The sequence below is a fragment of the Palaemon carinicauda genome, chromosome 11 (genome assembly GCF_036898095.1).
Source record: "Palaemon carinicauda isolate YSFRI2023 chromosome 11, ASM3689809v2, whole genome shotgun sequence".
Lineage (NCBI taxonomy): Eukaryota > Metazoa > Arthropoda > Malacostraca > Decapoda > Palaemonidae > Palaemon > Palaemon carinicauda.
In genome coordinates, this window is record NC_090735.1 from 150,413,551 (window position 1) to 150,426,324 (window position 12,774).

The 12,774-nt window shown below is 30.1% G+C and overlaps 1 long non-coding RNA gene across 1 annotated transcript; it reads left to right on the forward strand.

Moving 5' to 3' along the window:
* Nucleotides 1-2,721: 2,721 nt before the first annotated feature.
* On the forward strand, nucleotides 2,722-3,664 carry LOC137649841 (uncharacterized). Its single transcript, XR_011045874.1, has 2 exons — nucleotides 2,722-2,966; nucleotides 3,514-3,664. It is a non-coding gene; the product is annotated as an uncharacterized lncRNA (long non-coding RNA).
* Nucleotides 3,665-12,774: the final 9,110 nt, after the last annotated feature.

Consider the following 12,774-nt stretch of genomic DNA (forward strand, 5'->3'; position numbering starts at 1 on the left):
TCTTTGACTTCAAACCTACATGTATTGCAAAGCTTTAGTACTAAAGACATGCAAAAAGTATTTGTAATTTCTAAGTTTTTCAGTAAAGTACTGAACATCAGGAATCTTGAATTACCTTCAATATTTATTTTTCCCCGGGTGGATGATAAGTTTTCGATAAGTAGTTATAATGTAAGTGAGAGTGCGATAATAGTTAAATTTTCTGATTAATTTGATTAATATGAAGAGGATATATATTGGTAAAAATTTAATAAGTGTCTTTTTTTATCTTTTCCGGATATGATTAATATGAATAAGTAAAAAAAATACGGATTCATGCATAATAAGCTCTGGTGAAAAATCAGTTCTTAATGTCTGTTAGGAAAACAAAATAAATATCGAATTTATTGAAAACTACGAGATATATTCAATCATATTTACTTTAAAATTGTATAATCCTCTAAGGGAATTTTTTTAATTGTTCTTTCCTATTAGAGAGCATTTATGTATTGTATTTTTTTCTCTTATATTTAAACAAGTAATTTGAAAAAAAAAAATCACAGATGGCAAAATTAGATTTGAATTCAATTTTAATTCTTGTTGATATTTTGACTTACTGAAAATTAATGTTTCTTTAAATGCCAAATTCTATTTACTTCCTTTTTATTTATTTTCTTAATCAGATATATTACTTTTCAAATTGTTATCAGGAACCAATCAAATAATATTCTGAGAACATTTTCAAACACGGGCTATCAAGTTAATCAGTGTAATTGTATAATTCTTAATATCACTAGAAAAAGGTATACCCACCACATTAAACTATCTATATTGCTCTTACTCTCCAGAGTCAGGTTAACTATCATTTAAAAAATTTCCTTAAAAAAATAAAGAATAGTATGAATATCAACAAAGAATTTAAATGTAATTTCCCAGGCTATAACAAACAATACAAAGTTCATCTCTCAAATCTTGGTTTCAATAATTTGTCAATTTGCTGTTTGATATTAGTTTTTATTTATTTATTTATTTATTTTTTTTTTGGTTAATTTGGTTTTCTAGTCTGTTTACATATTCTGTCAACATTTTAAATAGGGTTTAAACTTTAATTTGTCAATTCAAAAAGTATTAAAGAAAACTCATATTTAGAGAAACATATTAGTATCCATACACACACATACATACAAACCTATAATTAGACAAGAATATGGGAGTGCAATGACATGTCAGATGTATTGCTAGTAATACTACTTGCTATCAATAGAACAAAGAAAACTTAGAATAAATTATTTATGAATTAAAATGATAAATATAAAGTCAAAAGCTTTTCGGAATTATCTTACGATAGGTTCCCTATATCTGCTGTTATATCGAATAGGAGTGAAGTTCGTTGCCGTTTGCCCCAGTCAACTATCATAAACAATAACATAAAATGCATAAATTTGCGAAACAAGAAAAATTATATATATATATATATATATATATATATATATATATATATATATATATATATATATATATATAACTTTTTTTTCTTGCTAGGAAAAAAAATCTTCTCATTCTATTCAGATCATGTATGACTTCAAAGTTTTATTGCAAAGAAAATGAGGACACATTTCCTTATGGCCGGGCCTAACTAGAGACATGTGGTTGAAAAAATAACATACAAACGGGCAAAAATCTCAATTTCATTGAATTACAAAAGTTCTTCAAAGTGCGGGTAAAAAATACTCTTTACCCAAAATCTTTAACCAAAAGCTCAACTATTTTGGGTAAATGATGAAATGGGAAATAAAAGTTAACGATAATAATATCAGTAATAATACAGTTTCTTTTCATAATTTTCTTTATCAAATTTAACAAAAACATAAATACTAATCTCCACTTGATACGATTTCTTTATTCGAAGGAAAATGTCTTGATATTTATTAGTACTTCATTATTTTGTGAGTGTTATATTAAGTAGGTGAACTCACACTGAATCATTCTGTTTATCCAGTTGCAGCCTTTTTGTACAGTTAGATCTTAACAGAGTTCAATATATAAAGTAAAATATCTTGTGAAAATTTTATTGGCAATAAATTATAGATATATTAAATTTGAAATCCTCACATATAATCCAACATACTTCAATAAACATTAACTTAGATATAATCACAAGCACATATACAAACACATACACACAGACACACACACAAACATATATATATATATATATATATATATATATATATATATATATATATATATATATATATATATATATATATATATATATATATTATATATATATTTATATATATATATGTATATATATATATATATATATATATATATATATATATATATATATATATATATATATATATATATATATATATATATGTTTATATATATATATATGCAATATATATATATATATATATATATATATATATGTATATATATATATATATATATATATATATATATGTTGAAGAATTATTTTATATACTAATTCTGTAGAAAATTTATAAAATTGTGTATATGTATATTTATTTATGTTCATATTTGTTTCATCCTAGAAACCCCCCTTTTGCCATACAAAGCAAAATCAAAAAGAAATACTGGGAGTTTCAAGGATAATATGCTCAGTCCATAGATGGCTCTGCTGGCTGTATTTTAATATTTGCAGTTCCTGATTCCATCATCCTTGGGAAAAAAAATTTTCACCTACTGGTAATGAGGGAAGTGTGAGGAGGCAGATGGGTGATATATTGGCCACATTGGACATATTGCATATTGGATAATATTTTCTTTGAGTGTAGAAGTGCTATGAAGATGGAGTAGCACTTCAATTTAAAGTCATCTCTCCTGCAATTGCTTACCACGAGTGCTACCATGAAGAGTGCAATATCAAGATGTCTGAATACATAGTTCTCAACAATGGGATCTTCTGCTGCTCTTCAATTTGCATTGGGATTTTAAGGATAAGGCCTACCAACCCCGTAAGTTTCCTATGATTTTGTGGCATATGGTTCAACTTTGGTTAGGGGGTTATAATATTTGAAATGAATATTAATTATTCAAGTCTTCAACCCTAATTATAAATTTTCTATGGATTTTAAGCTCATTATAAAATTACTAGTGTTATTTCTAGCTTAATTTCAAATCATTGTTTTGTGCATAGAATAGCCTAGTGGGTGTTCAAATTTGCTTAAATCGATATACTGTGTCAGATTCTATTTTCCTGAGTTTGTTTTTTCATATGTAATTTAATATCACTTAACTTAGGATTTTAGTGAGCCTAATTTTTTCATTTGTTACTAGGTTAGGTTACTTGTGCTTGCTGGAAGGTAGCCTAGTATCATCGGCTTCAGTTATCTTCCTGGTCTTGGCAAATTTATTAGGTACCTAGTTCAGTTGTATGTAATGTTGTATTGGTATATTTGTACTTGATGTTGATATATTGTATATTATTCATTATTGTTTATAAAGGGAATTTAGATAAATTTTACATTAGGTTTTTGATGGAAATTTGTTCGTGGTTTGCAGAATCCATAGTTTTCAAAAACAGGCAAGAGTTGAGTGGGTTCTACCACAGGCAGTCACTAGTGATTGAGGATTCCACTTCAGCCATCAGAGTTCCATTGCTTTGCCATATTTAATATTTATTCAATATAAATAAAGAATCTAATATTTTTAATTTTAAAGTTTCTTTATCCAATATTGACATTAAAGTTATTGTTACTCTGCTCTCGCTGCTCTTGTTATAAATTTATATTCTGTAAGTTTTTGAAAGGGCGCCCAACGTGGGGCACGAAGGCTGTCTCAATACTGGTGGCACTTGGGTAGCATTGTAGGAGTGGTGGTTTTTATTAGGATTATTGTTGTTATTATTGATCAGTATACCGAATACTATAATTATCTTAAATTTTTTCTTTTGTTAGGCTGCATTGACGTTTAGAATTAAATTTTTCTATAATCATGACAGACATTAGGCTTCTTGTTATGAGTCGGAAGTACATCCGCTCTCAAGTCACTAGACAATTTAATGAAAGGCATAAATTTTCGCAGTATAATAGCTCACAAAAGTTAAATCTTGTTGAAAAACTTAAGAATTTTAAGGAAGAACTTAAAGGGTTTGATAGTAAAGTCATATCTTTGAAGTGGTCAGAGAGCGAAGATGAAAATGAAATGGAAATTGAATTTAGCTCTTGTCAGGAATATAAAGATAAAATTTCTGAAATGTTGCTGCTCTTAGAGGTTAATGTTAATGGAAGCACAAGTGAAAATCTGAATGAAACTCCTCTTAGTCGTCTTAAAAGTCCAGTAGCACCTTTGCCTAAATTTAAGAGTTCTGATGATGAAAGTTTGGAATTATTCTTACAGCAGTTTGAGGAAACTACTAGAAAGTTTTCTTACACAGATTATGATAGGTTGTTGTTACTTAAACAGCAGGTTTCTGGCAAGGCTTTACTTTTGATACACTCTTTAGAAGCAGACAAACAAGGTTATTCCCATGCAAAGGAACTCTTAAAAAAAGCTTTTGCCTCGGTTCCAACTCAAAAGTTTAATGTGATGAAACAACTTCAAGAGCTGAAGTTAGGTTATGATTCAGAACCCTTTCAGTATATTAGTAATATTAGAAAATTACAAGAAGCTGTTAAGACTTTGAAAATGGATATAGATGATGTTTTGCAGTACTTTTTCCTAAGAGGAATGAATGAAACTTTCAGAAATCAGTTGATACAAATTACTAACAATTCAAAGCCCACTACAAGTGAAATTGTTGATAACTTTTTTGAAGCCAATGAACGGTATCAGAATGCAAATAAACTTGGTAAATTAAGTAAAAGTAAACTGCCTTCTGCTGAAAGGCATCAAGATAAACTAGGATTGAGTAAAAGTTCAAACTTAGCAGCAGATGTTAATTTTAAAAGCTCCAATCATTTTAATTCTTGCACACTTTGTAGTGATAAGGTTAATGGTGATCATCCAATCCATAAGTGCCCTAATTTCGCTACTGCTAAGGAAAAGATAGCTAGGTTGAGCATTTTGAATGGTTGCACTAAATGTGCAAGAATCGAGCATTTGGATAGCTCGTGTCATTTTAGATTTTCCAGAAAGTGTAAACATTGTCAGGGATGGCATTTCTCCTTTCTTTGCCTGTCAGATAATCATGAAAGTTCCGAGGTCAGAGATTTGGTGCGTAATCCTAAAAAAGCAGTTCCTAACCCTAAGCAAAACGAGAAAAGTAAATCAAAAGATGTTCAAAACAGTACACAGAATGGGGTAGTTTGTCCAGGTAGTTCCTTTCAGAGTAAGGGGGGCATAAATTCAATTTTACCCACATTTTCTTGTACTTTGGGCCCTAGTAAAATAAGAGGATTGAAGGATTCAGGTAGCCAAGCTAATTTCATTTCTGAGTGTGCTTTAGAAGGTCAGTGTTTCAAAGTTGTGAAAGATAATTTTGATCTTGTTGTCAATGGGTTTAATGGAGCAAAATGCTATCGTACCAAGATAGTTCAAATTTCTGTTAAGATTGGGGAGACAGCGCATAATATAGAAGCTATTTGTGTCCCAGGTATTGATATAAACTTGAATTTACCCGGCCTTGGTAAAGTTGTTAGAAGTTTTAGAAATTATGGTTATAAGCTTTTAGATGAGTTTCTTGATGAGGCTAGAGAAGACATATCAAACATTCAGTTTGTCCTGGGGGCAAATTCAGCTCATTGTCTCATGGAAAAGATGGTTAGTTTTGGTCATAGTGGTCAGTGTGTGTACTATGAAACAAGATTTGGCATTATGTTAATAGGAAACATTGAGAAATTAATTGCAAATTTGAAATTTCTCCCTAGCCTGCATGATGATACTCATTTACTTTTTGGCTTGGAAGAGAATTTAAATGAGCAAGGTAAATCACTGGATAATATTAAATTTCCTATGACTTCATGTTTCAAGTCTAGTGTTAGATGTATTGGAAGTGCAGAGGATCCTACAATCTGTATTTTAGATCATGATGGCAGGATCAGCGAGCATAAATTGCAAAAAGCTACTGATCATATTTTAGAGCGAGAATGCTCATATTATTTGCACAAAGATAGAACTGACTTAGATGGGGAGAGCACTGAACATAAAAAGAAATTAGTTAGGTATTTACTTAATGATACACAGAGATGAAGAAGGCAGGTTGATAATGCCACTTTTATGGAATGGTCGTGTTTCTCATTTGCTGGGAAAGAACACAAATTTAGCAAAGCAAATTTTGAAATCTAACCTAAAGAAATTATCGAAGAATGATGAATTTTTGAGATTAATGGATGATAACATAAAGACTCAGGTAGCTCAAAACTTAATTGAAAGGATTGATAATTTGGATAAGTATTGTGAAGAACACCCAGAGTACAGTTTTTTGCCGCACATGGGAATATTTAAGTTAAACCGCAGTAATACTAAATGCCGAATGGTTTTTCTCTCTAATTTGTGTGAAAAACAAAGTAATGGCTCCCCCTCTATTAGCCACAATCAGGCAATGTAGGCTGGCCCTTGTATTAATCAGAAATTGTCTACTGCCTTGCTACTTTTAAGGTTTGATTCTCATTTATTGTGCTTTGATTTAAAGAAAGCTTTCCAGCAGATAGCATTAAATGAAACTGATCAAAGTAAATTATTATTCTTTTGGTTTAAAAATGTAAGTAAAGGAGATTTCACCATTATAGCATACAAGAATCTTCGTCTAAGTTTTGGGCTAAGGTGTAGCCCAACAATATTGATGATTGGTTTGTACAAAATATTGATGCTAGACACTGAAAGTGATTTGGACAACTTAAAGGAATTGAAGAAACTTATTTACTCTTTGATATACATGGATAATGGTGCGTTCACTGCAAATGATTCTGAAAGCTTACACTGGGGTTTTGATAACTTTAATAACATTTTTAATCCATATAAATTTGAATTACAACAATTCGTTACCAATGATGTTATGCTCCAAGAAAAAATAGATAAGAATTTGGATGAAGTCACTCCTGATGTAGTAAAAATATTTGGTTTAAAGTGGAACCGAATAACAGATTGTATTTCCTCTCCTAAACTTGAGCTATACTCTAAAGCAAACACTAAGAGACTGATATTGAAAAGCATTGCTTCAAATTTTGATCCATATAATTTCAATGGACCTATTTTAAACAGAGCTCGTTTATTTATGCATGAACTTCAATTAAACACTTCTCTAGGATGGGATACAGAATTGTCCATTGAGCAACAACGAGAATGGCGTAACATAGCCAAACAAGTTAACATGACTCCTCCAATTGAGGTACCTAGAGTTGTCGGGGAGAGAAATGGGTCATATCGTTTAATTGCATTTACTGACAGCAGTAAAATAATCTATGGGACAACAATTTTTATTCAGTGCATAGAAACTAAGCAAGTCAGTTTTGTTCTAGCAAAGAATCGCTTGGTTAACAAGCAGTTAGAAAGCAAAAGTATTCCATCTCTAGAATTCCAAGGGATAGTTTTGGGAACAGAAACATTATTGGATTTGAGTAAGGATTTGGCAGGTCCTCAGTGCCCTAAACCTATTAGAATTGTAGAATCAGTACTGTATACGGATAGCATTGTTTCACTGAGCTGAATTAATTCTTGTGAACAAATTAGATAAAATGAATAAAAGGAGTGTCTTTATCATGAATCGTTTGGATCACATTCAAAGGACCTGTGAAAATAACCCAGTTAGATTTTGTTTTGTCAGTGGTATCTTGAACCCTGCAGATTGTCGTACAAACAGCTTTTGAAAACTAATTATTTCACTGGCCCAGAATTTTTAAGATGTGAAAGGGATGAACTGTGCAGTAATGCTGACACATTTGATATAGTTGTACCCAATCCAAATTTTAATCCATTGAATGAAAATTCCTTCTCAATTTCTGCATCTAAATTAAGTGAATCACAAGTCTTAGCAGAATCAAACCCTGAATATTTAGTCGTCCTGGACAAGTGTTCCAGTTTCTCTAAGCTTGTTAGAATTCACGAGTACGTTCTTAAATTCATTGCTTTGCTCAAAAGAAGAGCAAACTCAGTTTCTTTTAAATTTGGTGATGCTTCCTCCCTTCATTTGGAAGCTACTAGACATATCATAAGGAATGATCAGAGAATCTGGTATGGTGAAGTTTTCCAGTATTTAGAAAACAGAAATAAGAGAGTAAAGGATATTCCTAATATTATTGCTCAACTTAATGTATACATGGATGATCATGGACTCTTAAGAATTAGAAGTAAGATGCCTAAATGGAGAAAAGATACTTTTGTCAACTTTCCTATTTTGCTTCACAAACACAGTAAGTTAACTCGGTTAGTAATAAAAGATTTTCATGAGAAATTCTCTCATGCTGGTGTTTATTCCCTTTTGTCAGAGATGAGAAAAAAGTTTTGGATTCCACATTACTTTTCAGTAGTAAAAAAGGTCATCAAAGAATGTGTCATTTGTAAGAGATTCAAAGAGAGAACGGTTAAGGTCAATCAAAGTGCCTATCGCTATTTTAGGATTGACCCTCCCTCTATACCATTCAGGGATATTATTATTGATCATTTTGGACCGTATAACGTTAAGCTTAATGGTAAAAAGAGCAAAGTTTGGGTTCTATGTTTAACTTGTCTCTGGTCGAGGGCAATTAATTAAAAAATTTGTTTAGATCTCAATACAAAAGAATTTTTAAGAGCTTTTCAAATGCATTCATATCAGTATGGAATCCCTCAACTAGTCTTGTCAGATCTTGGATCTCAGTTGGTAGCTGGAGCTAATGTGGTCACTAATTTCCTGGGTGATCCTGAGAGTCAGGCATATTTTGAAGAAAATGGTGTAAAGTCAATTAAGTTTCAGCAGTATCCAAAGGGATGTAACAAATTAGGATGACTTGTTGAGACTTGTGTTAAGATGAGTAAGCGTTTAATCTATGGAGCATTAAGAAATAATGTGTTAGACTTCCGTGATTTTGAGTTTTTTGTAGAGCAAACCGTTCACTTAGTTAACAGGCGCCCTATTGCCTTCAAAGAAGGGTTGAGAGACAGTATCACAGATGAAGTGCCTGATGCAATTACACCAGAAATATTAATTCATGGACATGAATTGCTGTCTATTAACATTATTCCTGACTTGCAGGGCAATCCAGATGAAGATCTGAACTGGACGGCAGATGATCATGTTAGCAAATTTTTAAACAAGTATCAAAAACTTAGAAATGTGAGGTCTCGACTTATTAACATTTATAATTCAGAATTTATAGCACACTTAGTGTCACAAGCTACAGACGAAAGGAGTAGATATAAACCAGTGACACATAAAAGAATTCAAATAGGTGATATTGTTCTGTTAAAAGAACCGCACATGAAACCTTCAAATTACCCAATGGGTATTGTTAAAAAAGTAAAATTAAATGACTTGGATGAAGTAACTGACATAGCTGTGTTTAAGGGAGCTTCTCGTGAAACTGTAAGACGGCATGTTACTTCAGTAATACCTCTCTTAAGCCCTGTGACTAATGACAGTGAAGAAAAGGCAGATATTAAAGAGGACAGTAGTACACACCAAAGAAAAAAGAGAGAGGCTGCTGTCATTAGTGAGGCAAGAACAAGAGATATGTTGAGAAATTAGTATGTAGTATATATTTGGGTGTTGGTAATTTTTATTTTTTCTCCTTAGAATGTTACTTAATTTTGTAACATTACTTTTACCATTCGAATTTTTACTAAATTCGAATCCCCCCTTTGGAGTGTTGAAGAATTATTTTATATACTAATTCTGTAGAAAATTTATAAAATTGTGTATATGTATATTTATTTATGTTCATATTTGTTTCATCCTTGAAACTCCCGTTTTGCCATACAAAGCAAAATCAAAAAGAAATACTGGGAGTTTCATGGATAATATGCTCAGTCCATAGATGGCTCTGCTGGCTGTATTTTAATATTTGCAGTTCCTGATTCCATCATCCTTGGGAAAAAAAATTTTCACCTACTGGTAATGAGGGAAGTGTGAGGAGGCAGATGGGTGATATATTGGCCACATTGGACATATTGCATATTGGATAATATTTTCTTTGAGTGTAGAAGTGCTATGAAGATGGAGTAGCACTTCAATTTAAAGCCATCTCTCCTGCAATTGCTTACCACGAGTGCTACCATGAAGAGTGCAATATCAAGATGTCTGAATACATAGTTCTCAACAATGGGATCTTCTGCTGCTCTTCAATTTGCATTGGGATTTTAAGGATAAGGCCTACCAACCCCATAAGTTTCCTATGATTTTGTGGCATATGGTTCAACTTTGGTTAGGGGGTTATAATATTTGAAATGAATATTAATTATTCAAGTCTTCAACCCTAATTATAAATTTTCTATGGATTTTAAGCCCATTATAAAATTACTAGTGTTATTTCTAGCTTAATTTCAAATCATTGTTTTGTGCATAGAATAGCCTAGTGGGTGTTCAAATTTGCTTAAATCGATATACCGTGCAAGATTCTATTTTCCTGAGTTTGTTTTTTCATATGTAATTTAATATCACTTAACTTAGGATTTTAGTGAGCCTAATTTTTTCATTTGTTACTAGGTTAGGTTACTTGTGCTTGCTGGAAGGTAGCCTAGTATCATCGGCTTCAGTTATCTTCCTGGTCTTGGCAAATTTATTAGGCACCTAGTTCAGTTGTATGTAATGTTGTATTGGTATATTTGTACTTGATGTTGATATATTGTATATTATTCATTATTGTTTATAAAGGGAATTTAGATAAATTTTACATTAGGTTTTTTATGGAAATTTTTTCGTGGTTTGCAGAATCCATAGTTTTCAAAAACAGGCAAGAGTGGAGTGGGTTCTACCACAGGCAGTCACTAGTGATTGAGGATTCCACTTCAACCATCAGAGTTCCATTGCTTTGCCATATTTAATATTTATTCAATATAAATAAAGAATCTAATATTTTTAATTTTAAAGTTTCTTTATCCAATATTGACATTAAAGTTATTGTTACTCTGCTCTCGCTGCTCTTGTTATAATTTATAATCTGTAAGTTTTTGAAAATATATATATATATATATATATATATATATATATATATATATATATATATATATATATATATATATATATATATAATTTATATATATATATATATATATATATATATATATATAAATATATATATATATATAAATATATTTATATATATATATATATATATATATATATATTTATATATATATATATATATTTATATATATATATATATTTATATATATATATATATATATATATATATATATTTAATATATATATATATATATATAAATATATATATATATATATATATATATATATATATATATATATATATATATTATGTGTGTATATATATATGTATATATATGTATATATATATATATATATATATATATATATATATATATATATATATATATATGTAAACATATATATATATATATATATATATATATATATATATATATATATATATATATATATATATAATGTATATACATGTGTGTGTCAGTACATATATATATATATATATATATATATATATATATATATATATATATATATATATATATATATATATATATATATATATCGGATTCGGCGGTTTTCCCCTGACTTTTGGTTTGGGACGATTATGTATTTTCGATCGCATAAAATCTTTAATCGAATTCAAGGGGATATAGATTACTCTTATCCATATTCATCCTGCTCTAAAGAATCTGTGTACGGCTTCGAAGAATGGGATTTCTAATGTACATTTACTATTTGAAAAAAAAAATAGCACTTGATTGAGGTTTGATGTTCAGAAAGATTCTATGGTGAGAGAGAGAGAGAGAGAGAGAGAGAGAGAGAGAGAGAGAGAGAGAGAGAGAGAGAGAGAGAGAGAGAGAGAGAGAGAGAGAGAGAGAGAGAGTATTCATTATTTTTTGCATTTTTTTTTCTTCATAAAGAATGCTATGTTGTCTACAACGTCCATTAGCATCAAATTTGTGTCCAAATAATCGGTACAATTTTGTCTGCTTTTAATCAAGTTTAGTGTATAAATAGTAATAAAGCAAACAGGTTATCTAAATAACTTTCCCTTAACTGTTTTATTTTATTTACATTTAGTAATTATATCATGCAATCTTGCCTGCCATTTACACTCATCAACTAGAATATTTTTTTAGAGACCCGGTTGAAGTAATATTGTCATATATGCTGAGATTCACCACTCGCTTTATCTTTCAACCTTTGATATTATTGTGATTAAGTGCCAATAAAATCTAACTGCAGTAATTAATTTAGCCATAATACCATCATTGTACTGTCATTTTAGTTTCAATTGACACACAACAGTTTGCTGTTATGTTTGTCTGATGATACCGTGGAAATTAAATTATTAAGAAATTTTTGGATATGGGGGAATATATTTGTTGACTGAAATATTTTCTAATACATAAAAAATATAACCATTCTTTCATCGTCGTGAGTCTTGTTATTTAATTGGCCTATCTCTAGCATATTACCTCGAATAAATATTCATAAAACAAATTATTTTACAAATGAATTATTATCATACCCAGTGGTAAACACAGTCATTTGATAATGTAACATTTAATGGAATTACATTTTCAAGTGCTTAAAGTGTGTTTGCATATCCATTGTAGTATTTTTTCTGTCTGTATCATCAGATTTTCTATAAATCTAGAAGATGGTTCCATTGGCAGATAAGCAACAAAATAATGTTCATGTTCATAAAAGCAAAGCATTGA